This window comes from Nerophis ophidion, linkage group LG01 (assembly GCF_033978795.1).
Source record: "Nerophis ophidion isolate RoL-2023_Sa linkage group LG01, RoL_Noph_v1.0, whole genome shotgun sequence".
In the NCBI taxonomy this organism is placed as follows: Eukaryota; Metazoa; Chordata; class Actinopteri; order Syngnathiformes; family Syngnathidae; genus Nerophis; species Nerophis ophidion.
The window spans coordinates 86,791,572-86,810,101 of NC_084611.1; positions in this window are offsets into that span (position 1 = coordinate 86,791,572).

Genomic DNA, 18,530 nt, shown 5'->3' on the forward strand with positions numbered 1-18,530 from the left:
TGTAATATATAAAATCGCTTTTCTTTCTTTCTTTCTTTTTTCCATTTTTTTTTTAGTATAGTACTTATTTGTATGTTTGTTTAATTTCTTAGACACCAAGATTTTTGTGTGCATGTTTTCAGTTATTTTTTTAAATAACTACATGTTATTTAAACATTTAAAAAAATGTCCCGATCTGATCAAGTTGCCAGAAAAAAAAAAAGAAAAAAAAAGTCTGGGATTGCATGCAAAATGTGCAATATAACTACAACATTAGCAGCTACACAACAGCTAAGCACATCACCGCGTTGTAAGAATTGAACGATATGGCAGTGTAAAACAAAAAGTAATCGTATTTGCTTATTGCTTGCACTTATGAATCATAATGATAATAATACTAATAATATTATAATTAATAATAATAATTAATAATAATAATAATAATGATAATAATAATAATAACAACAATAATAGTTGCAGACTACTTAGACTTACGAAGGCAGTCCAAGGCTAACAGCGCCATGAGCTTAACTTAATAAGTTACTGTGGCCACTACGCTTCAACAAAATACAACAATTACCACTCCACTTCATCTTAAAAACAGCATAAGTCCATTTCAGATATTAATCATCATTTTTGCAGACCATTGCTCTCTGTTGGACTCATTTCACTTAAACAAACCTTATCTAATTCCTCCCACTGCGAAATACTACAAATATGCACGATCCCTGCTGATATCGTGTTGGAATAATATCAGTGTCGGCCAATACTCTGACAAATATTTCATCACAAACTCCAGCGGACACAAAAAAAACAAAAAAACCCAGAGATGTGGAGTCCAAACCGTTTCGTGACTCTGGGAAGAAAGTATCTTTTTTTTTTCTTATTTTAAAAAAATATTTATTTTAAGACTAATTCTCTTTCTAAGTTTGTCTGTTTCTTTTCTCAGAAGTTGCGTGCTGACATTTAGCAGAGAGCAACACTTGCAACAAAAGGTCTTTTAAGCAGAAGTATTTCTTGGACGCTTTGGACAAGTTGTGGGCGGAAGTGATAGTGAGGACGGAAATAGCATGCAGCAACTTCAATGCTGCAGCACATTAGCACTAAATTATATATATATATATATATACGTATACATATACATATATATATATATATGGGAGGCAGTGTGGAGGTGATTGAGCAGGAAGTGCAGTGAGCGTGTGCAGTGAAGAGTGACCCTGCTGAGGTTTTCAGCGAGCACAGCAGACAGGATGGACCTGATGGCGTCGGAGTGCTTTGTCAATGTAAAGACTTTTGTTGGCGGCTGGGTCACATGACCTGCTGCAATCAATGCTCCTCTTCTGCTTCTTGCGCCGCCGTCATGGTCATTATCATCATCATCATCGTCGCCACGGTGATCACCATCACGGTCATCATACATGGTCATCATCATCGTCATGGTGATCATCGTCATGGTCATCATCATCATTGTCATTGTCATGGTGATCTTCATCATCGTCATTATCATCGTCATCATCGTCATGGTGATCATCATCATCGTCATGTGATCATCATCATAATCATCATCATGGTCATCGCCATGGTGATCATCATCATAATCATCATCATGGTCATCGTCATGGTGATCATCCTCATCGTCATGGTCATCATCGTCATGGTCGTCATCATAATCATCGTCATGGTCATGGTGATCACCATCATGGTCATCATACATGGTCATCATCATCGTCATGGTGATCATCGTCATGGTGGTCATCGTCATGGTCATCATCATCATTGTCGTCGTCATGGTGATCTTCATCATCGTCATTATCATCGTCATCATCGTCACGGTGATCATCATCATCATCATGGTGATCATCATCATAATCATCATCATGGTCATTGTCATGGTGATCATCGTCATGGTGATCATCATCATAATCATCATCATCCTCATCGTCATGGTGATCATCATCATAGTCATCATCATGGTCATCGTCATGGTGATTATCATCAACATTGTCATGTGATCATCATCATCGTCATGGTGATCATCATCATGGTGATCATCCTCATCGTCATGATGATCATCATCATAGTCATCATCATGGTCATCGTCATGGTGATTATCATCAAAATTGTCATGTGATCATCATCATGGTCATCGTCATGGTGATCGTTGTCATGGTGATCATCATTATGGTCATCATCATTATCATCATCGTCATGGTGTTCATCATCATGGTGATCATCATCATCGTCATCATGGTGATCATCATCGTCATGGTGATCATCATCATCATCATGGTGATCATCATCATCATTATGATCATCGTCATGGTGTTCATCATCATGGTGATCATCATCATCGTCATCATGGTGATCATCATTGTCATTATGATCATCGTCATGGTGTTCATCATCATGGTGATCATCATCATCGTCATCATGGTGATCATCATCATCATCGTCATGGTGATCATCATCATCATTATGATCATCGTCATGGTGTTCATCATCATGGTGATCATCATCATCTTCATCATGGTGATCATCATCATCATCGTCATGGTGATCATCATCATCATTATGATCATCGTCATGGTGTTTATCATCATGGTGATCATCATCATCTTCATCATGGTGATCATCATCATCATCGTCATGGTGATCATCATCATCATTATGATCATCGTCATGGTGTTCATCATCATGGTGATCATCATCATCTTCATCATGGTGATCATCATCATCATCGTCATGGTGATCATCATCATTATGATCATCGTCATGGTGTTCATCATTATGGTCATAATCATTATCATCATCGTCATGGTGATCATCATTGTCATGGTGTTCATCAACATGGTGATCATCATCATCATCGTCATGGTGATCATCATCATTATGATCATCGTCATGGTGTTCATCATTATGGTCATCATCATTATCATCATCGTCATGGTGATCATCATCGTCATGGTGTTCATCAACATGGTGATCATCATCATCATCGTCATGGTGATCATCATTATGGTCATCATCATTATCATCATCGTCATGGTGATCATCATCATCATGTGATCATTGTCATGGTGATCATCATTATGGTGATCATCGTCATCATGGTGATCATCATCATCGTCATGGTGATCATCGTCATGGTCATCATCATCATTATCATCATCGTCATCATGGTGATCATCATGGTAATCATCATCATCATCATCATGGTGATCATCATTGTCATGGTGATCTTCGTCATCGTCATGGTGATCATCGTCATGGTCATCATCATCATCATCATCGTCATGGTGATCATCGTCATCATCATCATCATCATCATCATCATCATGGTGATCATCATCATCGTCATGGTGATCATCGTCATGGTCATCATCATCATCATCGTCATGGTGATCATCGTCATCATCATGGTGATCATCATCATCATCGTCATGGTGATCATCATCATCATTGTCATGGTGATCATCATCATCATTGTCATGGTGATCATCATCATCATTGTCATGGTGATCATCATCATCATCGTCATGGTGATCATCGTCATCATCATGGTGATCATCATCATCATCGTCATGGTGATCATCGTCATCATCATGGTGATCATCATCATCATCGTCATGGTGATCATCATCATCATTGTCATGGTGATCATCATCATCATTGTCATGGTGATCATCATCATTGTCATGGTGATCATCATCATCATCGTCATGGTGATCATCGTCATCATCATGGTGATCATCATCATCATCGTCATGGTGATAATCATCATCATTGTCATGGTGATCATCATCATCATCGTCATGGTGATCATCGTCATCATCATGGTGATCATCATCATCATTGTCATGGTGATCATCATCATCATTGTCATGGTGATCATCGTCATCGTCATGGTGATCATCATCATGGTCATCATCATCATCATCATCATCATCATGGTCATCATCATCATCATCATTGTCATGGTGTCATTTTTCTTTCTTTTTTACTTTCTTTCTTTCTTTCTTTATTTTATTCTTTTCTCTGCCTTTATTCTTTTTTCTTTCCCACATTATTTTTTCTGTCCGTCCCTCTTTCCTTCCATCCTTCAGTCTTTCATCTTTCTTTCTTTCTTTCTTTTTCCCATGCTTTCTTTCTTTTTCTCTTGCTTTCTTTCTTTTTCATTGTTTTTTTTCTTCTTTTCTTCTTAGTTTCTTTATTTCTGTGCTCCGTTCTTTTGTTCGTTTTTTTCTGTCCTTCTTCCTTTCCTTCTCTGTATATCTCTTTCTTTCTTGCTTGCTTTCTTCCTTTTTTCCTCCTTTTATTCTGTTTCATCTTTTTTTCTTTCTTTTGTACAATCATTATTTTTTCATCCTTTTGAAATTTTTCCTTCTTTTTCCTTTCTTTCATTCTCTTCTCTGTCCTTATTCTTTTTTCTTTCCCTCTTTCTTTCTTTTTTCCTCCGTCCTTCCCTCTCTCCTTCCATCCTTCCTCCTTCCGTCTTTTTCTTTCTTTCTTTCCTCCCTCCTTTCTCCCCCTCCCCCATCGCCCATCGCTCCTCAATCACATCATTTCTGCAAACGAATTCTCTCTGGTCGCTGGCTGACCTTCATCATTGTCTCTGTCAGGTTTGCAGGCGAGCCGGCCCATCAATTAAAGGCTAATTCTCTTAGCTGTCACGCATCGATCGAAGGCGGCGTGCGTTTTGCTGCGCTTATGAAAATGAGAGAGCGAAGAGTCAGCACTGAGATGATATCGATATATGTTATTTAGTAATTTATTTTATTTTTTTGGGGACTTTGGACAAGTTTTTCTTTAAACAATTGTGTGCAGTAGAAGGTGATTTAAGGAGTCTGCTGCTGTTTTGGTTCTTTTACTTTGTTTTGTATTGTTGGGTTTACAGTAGCTGGACCTAGACCAGTCATTTCAAGGTACTGGATTGGTTCTAGAATCCTAAAGGACTAAAGGACATGTTGATGCAACCTTCCATGTGTTCCAGCGGGATTCTCTTTGCTCTCTGATAGCAGCTGTTGACTGGAAGGATGGCAAAGTGCAGGCGGACACACACGTGGTGATGTCATTTACGAGCGCTCATGTTTATTCATGACGTCAATGGTATGAAGCGAGCGCACTAAGCTAATTAGCTAGCTGGCTAAATGTGTGCGTTGCTTGATGGCTGTTTGAAGTCAATATATTCCATCATGTTAAGGCAAGGTCAATACTTCTACTTTTTCTTTAATCGTGCATGTGTGTGTGTGTGTGTGTGTGTGTGTGTGTGTGTCGGGGGGCGCACAGTGAAATACGCGCTGCCCGCTGACATTCGATCAGCAAAGGTCAAAGGTCATCCGCCGTGTCGTTTGCCTACTTTTGAGCGTTTTACGGCCTCCAGAGTCGAGGCACACAAAGCAGAGAAGTGCAAAATTTTAAAAAAAGGAAGTGATATGACACCTTTTTATATTTTATTTATTTTTTAGCAATTGTTAAAAAATTTCATAACATAATAAAACATTTTAATACAAAGTATAAAGAGTACAGTTTTTTTTTCGACACTTGCAAAAAAAAACGTGTGTTTTTCGGAACCATATAATCATAATATTACTTTCATCTCGCATACATTTTTAATTTATTACTTTAAAACTCATCTGCATTTTTATTATTCATATATTGTCAAAATATTATTGTATTGCTAATTTATTCATTTATATCTGCATTCCTTGTGAAATATTATCTGTATGTAATATTGGCTGCATGTCTGATAGTTGTTTGTGTGCCATGTTGTTCCAGACCACAGCAAACATTACCCAGTTTGCGTAGATTGTTAAAAATCCATTCAAAGAAGACAGCCCGCCATTTTCTTTAACTTGGACCTTTGGTTATTCTAACCCAGCAATATCTAAACAGTATCTCATCCTCTAAGAAGCCTCTGTTTTACTAATGTTTTCCAATTTTGTAAAAATAGGTAGAATAATATTATATTTCAACATTTCTGTCGACGTAGATTTGTGTCAGCCTGCGACACAGTCATTTTGATAGTAGGCTAACATAGCTAATACAGACACTTAGGTCATGTGTTGCCTTCATTATAACACTAAAACACGGCTTTTCATTTTTGGCAGCTTCAGACAGATTTTTTATTTTGTATTATTTTTCCAATATTGTCACATGTGGCGGGTCGGGTCGAGGTGTGTTCTCCCGGAATGCAGGACGGACAGCTCCGGACGACAGCGTGAAGCAGGAGATGAGTTATTAAGCATGAATCATACAAGTACTAAAAAGACGCATACAAACAAAATTAAAGCTGCAAGCAGCGTTGGTCGGGTCTGCCTTTGGCTGCTGCCGCCGCAACCCAAGCCCTGGTCTAAGTCAGACCTATGCAGAGGTTTTCGTTTCATGTCTCTACGACATTCCTAACAGAAGTTACAAGCAGTTTTGTCTGGGTTTTTTCCTAAGGAGCGCTGGAGCGCAATTCTGACTTTTGGGGTTTGGTTTTTTATTAGATGGCAATTTTCGCCAGTCCTGATGTGTGTATAAAATTTGGTGAGTTTTTAAGCTTGTTAAGAGGGTCAAATTACAGATTGGCGTTTCTGGATGTTATTGATAAATGGCTTTCGCTTTGCGTAGTAGAGCTTTAACTTGCACTTTGAAGCATTTTAAGGGGGTCGATTAGATGGCAATTTTCGCCAGTCCTGATGTGTGTGTAAAATTTGGTGAGTTTTTAAGCATGTTAAGAGGGTCAAATTACAGATTGGCGTTTCTTGATGTTGTTGATAAATGGCTTTCGCTTTGCATAGTAGAGCTTTAACTTGCACTTTGAAGCCTTTTAAGGGGGTCAAATTACAGCTGAAAGAGGCAAAAATTGCATTTTTTAGGAAAATTTGCGCAGGGGTTCTTTGAAGGCACGTATTATCCAAACCGGAAACGTAATCAAAACTCTTTCAATAACTTTTAATCAGAAGGGTTCAAACTCTCTCCTCTGCGAGTTTGAAGCCGAAACGACAAAGGCGCTCAAATGAGATAACGTTTGAAAAAAGGTGACGGGTGTTTACAAAACTTTTATTTTTATGAGGTAAATTTTAACTTCCTGTTGATTTTTGCTGAAGGATGTCAATTATTAAAATGTAGGTCTAAGTGAGACCTACATAGAAGTTTTCGTTTAATGTCTCTCCTACATTCCTACCAGAAGTTACAAGCAATTTCGTCTGTGTTATCTTCCTAGGAGCAGTTTTTTCTGTGTTTTATTAAAAAAAATTGCGCTAGAGCGCATTTTTTAATTTTGGGGTTTGTGTTTTTCATTAGATCGCAATGTTTGCCAGTCCTGATGTGTGTGCCAAGTTTGGTGAGTTTTGAAGCATTTTAAGGGGGTCAAATTACAGCTCAAAGAGGCAAAAATAGCATCTAATTTTGCTCAGAATGGGTTTTTGCCAAATTTCTGTTGATTTTTGCCCTAGAAGGTACAATTATGAAATCTAGGTCTAAGTCAGCCCTATATAGAGGTTTTTGTTTCATGTCTCTACGACATTCCTAACGGAAGTTACAAGCAGTCTGTTTTTTTTTTTTCTTAGGGTGCGCTAGAGCGCATTTTTTAATTTTAGGGTTGTTTTTTTTTTATTAGATGGCAATTTTCGCCAGTTCTGATGAGTGTGTGAAATTTGGTGAGTTTTGAAGCATGTTCAGGGGGTCAAATTACAGTTCAAAGAGGTGGCGGAATAATCATAATAAAACGGACCAGTTTCAATAGGGTCCTAATAAAAGCAAAGAAGAAGCTAAGGCGACAACTTAGCACAGGAATCAAGAACAGGAATAAACCAACGTGAATAGTTGCATACCGCAAACAATGAAGCCACACCCGACTGTGGCGAGCAACGTGAATAATTAGCTCTCTGATTAGTGCTAAACAGCAGGTGAACGTGCAGAGCTCTAATCAGAGGCAGGTGAAACCAATTAGTACCCATGGAAACCAAAAGAAACACCCAAAGTGCACAAAACAGGAACTAAGGGAGTCCAAAACTAACAAAACATAACTGTTCACAGATCATGACACTTGTGGCTCTTTCAAAATTTTGTTGTTGCCGACCCTTGTTTTAGTATAAATGTATTTGATTGCTTTAAAAAAAAAACACATTTATTACTGTATCAATTACATTTTTTCATGTATTTATTACTCATTAGTCTAATATTTTTTATTCATTTTTTTTATTTTATTTTATTTTATTTATTTATATTTATTTTTTATTTATTAAACTAAAATAGAAACATTTTTAATGTATTAGTAGTTAATTCGGGATTGTAATAAATGCATGTATTTAGTCTAAATGTATTAATACATTTATTTCATATATAAATATAACATTTTTTAATAATGATTGTAAGTGTATTATTAAAATGTTTATGTATGTCATATTTTTTTCAATCTAATTATTTCATCATTATTATTTTTTAATGTAAATAGTATGAGTATTGTATGTTGTTTATGGATTGCTAGTTCATTCATTTAGTATCCATTTATCCATCCATCCATCCATTTTCTACCGCTTATTCCCTTTTGGGGCCGCGGGGGGCGCTGGTGCCTATCTCAGCTACAATTGGGCGGAAGGCGGAGTACACCCTGGACAAGTCGCCACCTCACATTTATTATATAATTTATTTAATGTATAGATAATAATAATATTCATGTCATGGTTGTTACTTTACGTGTTTATTAATCTAATTGATGTATTATACCGGAATATAAATTAATACTAATTTATATAATTTTGTTTGTTTATTTTATAGTTTTTAATTCTTGTATAAATTGTGTCATTAGTTATGGATCAGTATTTAATTTATTAATGTAAATAATACATGTATTTAATAATGACAGTGGACTATTTTAACTGATTTATAATATAAATAATTGGATTATTTATATAGTGATTGTCAATCTATTCATTGCATCAATAAAAGTATTTACTATTCATTTATTAATCTAATAATTTATTTTATCATAATATAAGCATTTCGAGTTAGCTTTATCAACTGCAATTATTAATGTATTTATTGTTTATTTATCCTTCTGATGAATTAATTTATTTTTATTAATGCATTTGTTATTTGTTCATAAGTTAATTATGCTATTTATTTTCAAACTGTGAAATTATATTGTATTGCACTCCCAATATGACATTTTTTTCTGCTTGAGGAAAATGTATTCCTAACTTAAAAATAACGACAACTTCAGATTGTTTTCATTGTTTAAAAATAGAACAAGCACAATCCGAAAACGTACAAATCATATTTTTATTTCATAGTAGTCTATCTTCATTTGCCGTGATTTATCGTTTCGGAATAAATGACGTGATAATATTCATCGGTCAAATAGGTGTGACTCTGGCAGATTTTAAAAATGCTCTCATTTTGTTTAACATTTTAATATATTTGATATATCAGCTTATTTATGTGCGCCCAGATATTGGTCCCCAGTCCTCTATTTCAGCATTTTTCAACCACTGTGCCACTATTTAGTTTGAAAATATTTATTAGTATAGTCTGCAAATTGTTGGTTGCTGTTGAGTGTCGGCAGAGTTACCTTGTAATACTCTTCCATACCATCCATCCATCCATCCATCATCTTCCGCTTATCCGAGGTCGGGTCGCGGGGGCAACAGCCTAAGCAGGGAAGCCCAGACTTCCCTCTCCCCAGCCACTTCGTCTAGCTCTTCCCGGGGGATCCCGAGGCGTTCCCAGGCCAGCCGGGAGACATAGTCTTCCCAACGTGTCCTGGGTCTTCCCCGTGGCCTCCTACCGGTTGGACGTGCCCTAAACACCTCCCTAGGGAGGCGTTCGGGTGGCATCCTGACCAGATGCCCGAACCACCTCATCTGGCTCCTCTCGATGTGAAGGAGCAGCGGCTTTACTTTGAGTTCCTCCCGGATGGCAGAGCTTCTCACCCTATCTCTAAGGGAGAGTCCCGCCACACGGCGGAGGAAACTCATTTCGGCCGCTTGTACCCGTGATCTTATCCTTTCGGTCATGACCCAAAGCTCATGACCATAGGTGAGGATGGGAACGTAGATCGACCGGTAAATTGAGAGCTTTGCCTTCCGGCTCAGCTCCTTCTTCACCACAACGGACCGGTACAACGTCCGCATTACTGAAGACGCCGCACCGATCCGCCTGTTGATCTCACGATCCACTCTTCCCTCACTCGTGAACAAGACTCCTAGGTACTTGAACTCCTCCACTTGGGGCAGGGTCTCCTCCCCAACCCAGAGATGGCACTCCACCCTTTTCCGGGCGAGAACCATGGACTCGGACTTGGAGGTGCTGATTCTCATTCCGGTCGCTTCACACTCGACTGCGAACCGATCCAGCGAGAGCTGAAGATCCCGGTCAGATGAAGCCATCAGGACCACATCATCTGCAAAAAGCAGAGACATAATCCTGCGGTTACCAAACCGGAACCCCTCAACGCCTTGACTGTGCCTAGAAATTCTGTCCATAAAAGTTATGAACAGAATCGGTGACAAAGGACAGCCTTGGCGGAGTCCAACCCTCACTGGAAATGTGTTCGACTTACTGCCGGCAATGCGGACCAAGCTCTGGCACTGATCGTACAGGGAACGGACCGCCACAATAAGACAGTCCGATACCCCATACTCTCTGAGCACTCCCCACAGGACTTCCCGAGGGACACGGTCGAATGCCTTCTCCAAGTCCACAAAGCACATGTAGACTGGTTGGGCAAACTCCCATGCACCCTCAAGAACCCTGCCGAGAGTATAGAGCTGGTCCACAGTTCCACGACCAGGACGAAAACCACACTGTTCCTCCTGAATCCGAGGTTCGACTATCCGACGTAGCCTCCTCTCCAGTACACCTGAATAAACCTTACCGGGAAGGCTGAGGAGTGTGATCCCACGATAGTTGGAACACACCCTCCGGTCCCCCTTTTTGAAGAGAGGAACCACCACCCCGGTCTGCCAATCCAGAGGTACCGCCCCCGATGTCCACGCGATGCTGCAAAGTCTTGTCAACCAAGACAGCCCCACAGCATCCAGAGCCTTAAGGAACTCCGGGCGGATCTCGTCCACCCCTGGGGCCTTGCCACCGAGGAGCTTTTTAACTACCTCAGCGACCTCAGCCCCAGAAATAGGAGAGTCCACCACAGATTCCCCAGGCACTGCTTCCTCATAGGAAGACGTGTTGGTGGGATTGAGGAGGTCTTCGAAGTATTCCTTCCACCTGTCCACAACATCCGCAGTCGAGGTCAGCAGAACACCATCCGCACCATACACGGTGTTGATAGTGCACTGCTTCCCCTTCCTGAGGCGGCGGAGGGTGGTCCAGAATCGCTTCGAAGCCGTCCGGAAGTCGTTTTCCATAGCTTCCCCGAACTCTTCCCATGTCCGAGTTTTTGCCTCCGCGACCGCTGAAGCTGCACACCGCTTGGCCTGTCGGTACCTGTCCACTGCCTCCGGAGTCCTATGAGCCAAAAGGACCCGATAGGACTCCTTCTTCAGCTTGACGGCATCCCTCACCGCTGGTGTCCACCAAGGGGTTTTAGGATTGCCGCCCCGACAGGCACCAACTACCTTGCGGCCACAGCTCCGATCTGCCGCCTCGACAATAGAGGTGCGGAACATGGTCCACTCGGACTCAATGTCCAGCACCTCCCTCGTGACATGTTCAAAGTTCTTCCGGAGGTGGGAATTGAAACTTTGTCTGACAGGAGACTCTGCCAGACGTTCCCAGCAGACCCTCACAATGCGTTTGGGCCTCCCAAGTCTGTCCGGCATCCTCCCCCACCATCGCAGCCAACTCACCACCAGGTGGTGATCGGTAGAAAGCTCCGCCCCTCTCTTCACCCGAGTGTCCATAACATGAGGCCGCAAATCCGATGACACAACTACAAAGTCGATCATGGAACTGCGGCCTAGGGTGTCCTGGTGCCAAGTGCACATATGGACACCCTTATGTTTGAACATGGTGTTTGTTATGGACAAACTGTGACGAGCACAAAAGTCCAATAACAAAACACCACTCGGGTTCAGATCCGGGCGGCCATTCTTCCCAATCACGCCTCTCCAGGTTTCACTGTCGTTGCCAACGTGAGCGTTGAAGTCTCCCAGTAGGACAAGGGAATCACCCGGGGGAGCACTTTCCAGTACTCCCTCGAGCGTTCCCAAAAAGGGTGGGTACTCTGAACTGCTGCTTGGTGCATAAGCACAAACAACAGTCAGGACCCGTCCCCCCAACCGAAGGCGGAGGGAGGCTACCCTTTCGTCCACCGGGTTGAACTCCAACGTACAGGCTTTGAGCCGGGGGGAAACAAGAATTGCCACCCCAGCCCGTCGCCTCTCACTGCCGGCAACGCCAGAGTGGAAGAGGGTCCAATCCCTCTCGAGAGAAGTGGTTCCAGAGCCCTTGCTGTGCGTCGAAGTGAGTCCAACTATATCCAGCCGGAATTTCTCGACTTCGCGCACTAGCTCAGGCTCCTTCCCCCCCAGTGACGTGACGTTCCACGTCCCAAGAGCTAGCTTCTGTAGCCGAGGATCGGACCGCCAAGTGCCCTGCCTTCGGCTGTCGCCCAGCTCACAATGCACCCGACCTCTATGGCCCCTGCTATGGGTGGTGAGCCCATTGGAGGGGTGACCCACGTTGCCTCTTCGGGCTGTGCCCGGCCGGGCCCCATGGGGACAGGCCCGGCCACCAGGCGCTCGCCATCGTGCCCCACCTCCGGGCCTGGCTTCAGAGGGGGGCCCCGGTGACCCGCGTCCGGGCGAGGGAAATCTGGGTCCATGATGTTTCTTCTTCATAAAGGTCTTCGAGCTGCTCTTTGTCTGATCCCTCACCTAGAACCTGTTTGCCTTGGGAGACCCTACCAGGGGGCTTTATGCCCCCGGACAACATAGCTCCTAGGATCATTGGGACACGCAAACTCCTCTACCACGATAAGGTTGCAGCTCAGCTCATACCAGTAGGTAGCTAATTGATTTGTAGATCTCGGAAACAGCGGAAGGCAGGGTGAAGGTAAAAAGGTATCTAATGCTTAAACCAAAAATAAACAAAACGTGAGTGCCCCTAAGAAAAGGTATTAAAGCTTAGGGACGGTTATGCAGAACGAAACTAAAACTAAACTGGCTTAAAAGTCAACAAAAACAGAATGCTGGACGACAGCAAAAACTTACTGTGGAGCAAAGACAGCGTCCACAATGCACATCCGAACATCAACAATCTACCCACAAAGATGGATAAAAACAACTGCTAAAACAAAGTAGATGCGGGAAATATCACTCAAAGGAAGACACGAAACTGCTACAGGAAAATACCGAAAAGAGAGGAAAAAGCCACCAAAATAAGAATGGAAGACGAGAACTAAAACACTACACACATGAAAACAGCAAAAATGTCCAAATAAGTCAGGGTGTGATGTGACAGCTGGTGACAGTACACCTACTTTGAGACAAGAGCTATACTGATGCATGCTTGGTTATGCTTTAAAGTCATATCCAACCATTGCGAAAACGACTTTTTACTGTCAATATCGGCTACTGAGTTTCATTTTTTAATGTTTAAAATTATAGTCCGCAAATTATAGGTTGTTGTAGAATGTCGGTGCTGTCTAAAGCTCGGCAGAGTAACCGTGTAATACTCTTCCATATCAGTAGGTGGCTAATTACTTTGTAGATGTCGGAAACAACGGGAGGCAGGGCGAAGGTAAAAAAAGTATCTAATGCTTAAACCAAAATAAACACAATTTAAGTTCCCCTAAGAAAAGACATTAAAGCTTAGGGAAGGCTCTGCAGAACGAAACTAAAACTAAACTGGCTACAAAGTCAACAAAAACAGAATGCTGGACGACAGCAAAGACTTACTTTGTCCACAATGCACATCCGAACATCAACAATGTCCCCACAAAGACGGATAAAAAAAACTGCTAAAACAAAGTAGATGCGGGAAATATCGCTCAAAGGAAGACACGAAACTGCTACAGGAAAATACCGAAAAGAGAGGAAAAAGCCACCAAAATAGGAATGGAAGACAAGAACTAAAACACTACACACTGGAAAACAGCAAAAATGTCCAAATAAGTCAGGGTGTGATGTGACAGCTGGTGACAGTACACCTACTTTGAGACAAGAGCTATACTGATGCATGCTTGGTTATGCTTTAAAGTCATATCCAACCATTGCGAAAACGACTTTTTACTGTCAATATCGGCTACTGAGTTTCATTTTTTAATGCTTAAAATTATAGTCCGCAAATTATAGGTTGTTGTAGAGTGCCGGTGCTGTCTAAAGCTCGGCAGAGTAACCGCGTAATACTCTTCCATATCAGTAGGTGGCTAATTACTTTGTAGATGTCGGAAACAGCGGGAGGCAGGGCGAAGGTAAAAAAAGTATCTAATGCTTAAACCAAAAATAAACAAAATGTAAGTGCCTCTAAGAAAAGACATTAAAGCTTAGGGAAGGTTATGCAGAACGAAACTAAAACTAAACTGCCCACAAAGTCAACAAAAACAGAATGCTGGACGACAGCAAAGACTTACTTTGTCCACAATGCACATCCAAACATCACATGGCAATCAACAATGTCCCCACAAAGACGGATAAAAAAAAACTGCTAAAACAAAGTAGATGCGGGAAATATCGCTCAAAGGAAGACACGAAACTGCTACAGGAAAATACCAAAAAGAGAGAAAAAGCCACCAAAATATGAATGGAAGACAAGAACTAAAACACTACACACAGGAAAACAGCAAAAATGTCCAAATAAGTCAGGGTGTGATGTGACAGCTGGTGACAGTACACCTACTTTGAGACAAGAGCTATACTGATGCATGCTTGGTTATGCTTTAAAGTCATATCCAACAATTGCGAAAACGACTTTTTACTGTCAATATCGGCTACTGAGTTTCATTTTTTAATGTTTAAAATTATAGTCCGTAAATTATAGGTTGTTGTAGAATGTCGGTGCTGTCTAAAGCTTGGCAGAGTAACCGTGTAATACTCTTCCATATCAGTAGGTGGCTAATTACTTTGTAGAAGTCGGAAAGAGCGGGAGGCAGAGCGAAGGTAAAAAAGTATCTAATGCTTAAACCAAAAATAAACAAAATTTAAGTGCCTCTAAGAAAAGACATTAAAGCTTAGGGAAGGTTATGCAGAACGAAACTAAAACTAAACTGGCTACAAAGTCAACAAAAACAGAATGCTGGACGACAGCAAAGACTTACTTTGTCCACAATGCACATCCAAACATCACATGGCAATCAACAATGTCCCCACAAAGACGGATAAAAAAAAACTGCTAAAACAAAGTAGATGCGGGAAATATCGCTCAAAGGAAGACACGAAACTGCTACAGGAAAATACCGAAAAGAGAGAAAAAGCCACCAAAATAGGAATGGAAGACAAGAACTAAAACACTACACACGGGAAAACAGCAAAAATGTGTGATGTGACAGGACGACAGCAAAGACTTACTTAGTCCACAATGCACATCCGAACATCACATAGCAATCAACAATAAAAACGGATAAAAACAAATGCTAAAACAAAGTAGGTGCGGGAAATATCGCTCAAAGGAAGACACGAAACTGCTACAGGAAAATACCGAAAAGAGAGGAAAAAGCCACCAAAATAGGAATGGAAGACAAGAACTACAACACTACACACTGGAAAACAGCAAAAATGTCCAAATAAGTCAGGGTGTGATGTGACAGCTGGTGACAGTACACCTACTTTGAGACAAGAGCTATACTGATGCATGCTTGGTTATGCTTTAAAGTCATATCCAACCATTGCAAAAACGACTTTTTACTGTCAATATCGGCTACTGAGTTTCATTTTTTAATGCTTAAAATTATAGTCCGCAAATTATAGGTTGTTGTAGAGTGTCGGTGCTGTCTAAAGCTCGGCAGACTAACCGTGTAATACTCTTCCATATCAGTAGGTGGCTAATTACTTTGTAGATGTCGGAAACAGCGGGAGGCAGGGCGAAGGTAAAAAAATATCTAATGCTTAAAACAAAAATAAACACAATTTAAGTGCCCCTAAGAAAAGACATTAAAGCTTAGGGAAGGTTATGCAGAACGAAACTAAAACTAAGCTGGCTACAAAGTAAACAAAAACAGAATGCTGGACGACAGCAAAGACTTACTTAGTCCACAATGCACATCCGAACCTCAACAATGTCCCCACAAAGACGGATAAAAACAACTGCTAAAACAAAGTAGTAAACAAATATCGCTCAAAGGAAGACATGAAACTGCTACAGGAAAATACAGTAAAAAGAGAAAAAGCCATTAAAGTAGGAGCGCAAGACAAGAACTAAAACACTACACACAGGAAAACAGCAAAAATGTGTGATGTGACAGGTTGTGACAGTACACCTACTTTGAGACAAGAGCTATACTGATGCATGCTTGGTTATGCTTTAAAGTTACATCCAAGAACTTTTCACTGTCAATATCGGCTACCGAGTATCATTTTTTAAAATGTTTTCTGCTGGTGGTGCGCCTTGGGATTTTTTCAATCAAAAAAATGTACAAAAAAGGTTGAAAAAACACTGCTATATCTTAACCTGGGCACATAGCGCCGCCCCCCTCTGAAGCCATGGGATACAAAGAATTGCTATTGCGACATCTAGTGGACACATTTGGAAGAGTAGTTCCTTTCATTCTAAAAATTTCTGCTCATTTTTATACTTACCAAAAATCATCCCGCGGGCCGGATAAAACCCGTTCAGGACCCTTGGGCCGTACGTTCGACACCTTCGTCATGAATCAAAACAAGCCATTTTCTATGCAATACGTAAGTGTTTTTCAACTATTTTTTGAGCCGGAAAATACAGAGGCACACCACCAGCAGCGGAAACGGTTAAAAAAAGAAATTCCACCATGTTGTCGTGCCTTATTTTGAGTTTGTTGTTGTTTCCTGCGTGTGGTGCTTTAGTTCCTGTCTTGCGCTGTTATTTTGGTGACCCTTCCTGTTTGGAGTTCTGCTTTACGCCTTCCTTTTGAGTTCTGTTCCCCGCACCTGCTTTGTTTTCGCAATCAAGACCATTGAAGTTGTGCGTACGCTGTCCTTCTTTGCGGGGACATTGTTGATTGTCATATCATGTAAGGAGGTGCTAAGTGGACGCCATCTTTGCGCCACACGCTGTAAGTTTTTGCTGTTGTCCAGCATTCTGTTTTTGTTTATTTTGTAGCCAGTTCAGTTTTACTTTTTTTTTTTTTTTTTTTGCAAAGCCATTCCCTATGCTTCAGTGCCTTTTCCTAGCGGGACTTGCCTTTTGTTCATTTTCGGTTTACGCATTGCATACCTTTTACATACCAAAAAAAAAAAAGGTTGAAAAACACCGTACATTATTATAATTATTGATTTGTAAAAAAATATTTTTGGGAATGGGAACGCCTCGGGATCCCCTGTGAGGAGCTGGACGAAGTGGGAGGGGAGAGGGAAGTGTGGAGTTCCCTGCTTAGGCTGCAGCCCCCGCGACCCGACCTCGGATAAGCAGAAGAAGATGGATGGATTTTTTTTGGGGACCAATTAGGTGAAGTTGCATAATTTCCCTTGGCACACCAGACAATATGCGGCACAGTGGTTGAAAAACACTGCGATATGATAACAGCCGTAACGTTTATTCATGTCTTGAAATACGTAAGCAAAAGTCTCCAGGTGTGAAAGTGTGAAAGTGGCCCCTTTGTTCCCCGGCTTCAGACACGCCTGCTTTGACTGGACACAGCAAACAATGAAGTCCTAACGAGGCGCCACACGGGAAGGCAAGACGCGGGTTATGTTGTGGACTTTCTGCATTTTTGCAACATTTAAGACCTTTTCCCCCGCCTGCCGCAGTCTGCAGAAAAGGACTTATTTTGATTTTATTTTGGGTGCTGGAGTGGAATATATAATTCAAAGCTGCCTGGGGACCGAAGTCGAACGGGCCAATTAGACGTGTCCCCGGAAACAAGGCCTAGAGATGACCTTGTGAGCGGGGGCCCGGAATAAGAAAACAAACTCACTCGCCGGACACTTCATTAGCGAGTCAAGGTAACTTGGACCAACTTTTTTCTACCACTAGGGGGAGATCAAGGGGCCCTGCCATGGCGTCAAACTGCTGAGTCATGCTGTCATTACAGCCGATTTAAATATGCCATTAAATATACAAACAAAATATTCAATCACATTTATTACATTCATATACATTAAACTGTATTATATATTACATTAAAATATTTGTATTATATTAAATTTTATATATATATATGTAGGTGTGGGAAAAATCACAAGACTACTTCATCTCTACAGAACTGTTTCATGAGGGGTTCCCTCAATCATCAGGAAATCTCCTGATGATTGAGGGAACCCCTCATGAAACAGTTCTGTAGAGATGTAGTAGTCTTGTGATTTTTCCCTCACATACATATTGCGCTCTACCACGGTATCGAGCACTATTCTCTGGATAATCCATGTATGTATGTATATATATATATATATATATATATATATATATATATATATATATATATATATATATATATATATATATATATATATATATATATATATATATATATA